Genomic DNA, 2064 nt, shown 5'->3' on the forward strand with positions numbered 1-2064 from the left:
ATTTGTATCACCAGTAACTGTAATCATTGGTCACAATTCTCCAAAGGTTTCTTATGTATGTTTTGAGTTTTGCTAACACAAAATTTTGGAATGTTAGTAAAACATAGTTTTTCTTTCCACAGATCCTCCGCCAGTATGACTCTCCCAAACAAAACTTTACAAAGCAAACCATTCTGCGCCATTGCGAGAGCAAGATGTGGCAGAGATTCCGCCACCGCACATCTGTGCTGGACCTTCAGCGCTCTTGGAGCGACATCAAGAGGCACAATCCAAGAGCGCTGAAGAAGGCCGTGGTGAGTATCTCTAGAAATATGTGGAATAAATGTGTCAAAAGATGTGGATGGGTGTGGGTGTGTGTGTGTTCACAGCCTTTGGAAGTCCCTTTAGAATTTGTCATTAAATTATATTCTTCTTGTCTTCTTGTTCTTGACACAGCTGATGGGTGCCAAGCAGTGGTCTGCTTGGTAAAGAAGGGAAGGAGGAGGACGGCGGCCCCAGGGAGTGAGCCATTGCAGCGGATCCAAATTATTGATAATAAGCATGTTAAATTTTAAGGTGTTAAATTGAAATCACTTTGGGGGTAGTGTGGAAGCTAAATAATTCTGCCTGGCGAACAAATGGGCTTCTTCACTGGAACTTTGAGTCCCCGCATCCATAATTAATTTAATAGGTTTTATTCAATATTACTATTATTAATAATCTGCTGGCCAGGGAATCAAACCCACAGCCTCTCACTTGCAAGCCCATTATTCTACCAGCTACGCCACCGAGGTAGCTGAGTATCCTAAAACTCTCTCTGCCTAAAAATTCTCTATCTAAGTTTGACAGCTCTTTTATAGGGCTCTGACGTCACCAGCGCCCCATAATCCACTGCTTAGGTACAGTGAATAAATTACTGACGTCACTTCAGAAGGAGTGGGGACAATTAATAGGTTTTAATTAAAATCCATAATTAATATTAATCACTCGCTGGCCCGGGGATTCCAACTCACAGCCTATTGTTTGCAGTGAATAAATTACTGACGTCAGTAATTTATTTACTGCTCCTAAGCAATGGATTATGGGGCACTGGTGACGTCAGGGCCCTATAAAAGAGCTGTCAAACTCAAATAGAAGTTAGTTAGACAGAGAGAGTCCAAGATTAAGCACCTTGCTCAGTGGTGTAGCTGGTAGAATAATGAGCTTGCAAACGAGAGGCTGTGAGTTTGAGTCCCCAGCCCAGCAGGTGATTAATTATGGATTTTAATTGAAACCTATTAATTGTCCCCGCCCCTTCTGAAGTGACATCAGTAATTTATTCACTGCACCTGAGCAGTGAATTATGGGGCACTGGTGATGTCAGAGAGTTTGAATTCCTGGCCAGCGGGTGATTAATAGTCACTTACATTTAAGGCTTTAAAATGAGGACTTGTGATTTTTCATGTTTGTGTTCGTATTCTCTAGAACATTTCCTTTGTTCGCTATGTTCTGGTGCGAACCGAACAGGGGGGTGTTTGACTCATCACTACTCCTGAGGGTGGTCGACTGATATTATTTCCCCGTCTAAAAAAATTGGGATCTTCAAATGAGGACGTGTGTACCAGCAATCTACTCTGAATTGTTTCATACTCTAAAAAGTGGTGTGCTTTGGCCAGGTAGCATTTGCTAGCTGGGCACAAAACACAGCTCACTAGGAAATGTTTAAAAACTGTTCTGAATAACCTGCTTTCAGATCAGCTTTGTGGAGCTAGGACTAATGTGACTGCATACTGAACACATGATCTTCAGGCTGCTTCAAGTGACCTGAAAGTGTGAGCCACTAGAATCTTTAGTGTGGAGGATGGTTATGGGGGGCGCACCATAGTGGATGGACAGTGACCTCATCCAGCTTTTGGAGCAGCTGGCGGAGGTTGATCCTGCTGTTGACCAACCCTTTATTCTGGACTGTTTTTATATTTTTATAATAAAATATTTTTGTTACGAAAGAAACTAGTTTGTGTGTTTTTCCCCCAGAAAATACAAACCAAATCCAACACACAACTGATTCAGAGTGGTCGGCGCTAGAATTGGTTGTGTGTTGGATTT

This window comes from Pelophylax lessonae (genome assembly GCF_965119305.1).
Source record: "Pelophylax lessonae genome assembly, chromosome: 5".
Lineage (NCBI taxonomy): Eukaryota > Metazoa > Chordata > Amphibia > Anura > Ranidae > Pelophylax > Pelophylax lessonae.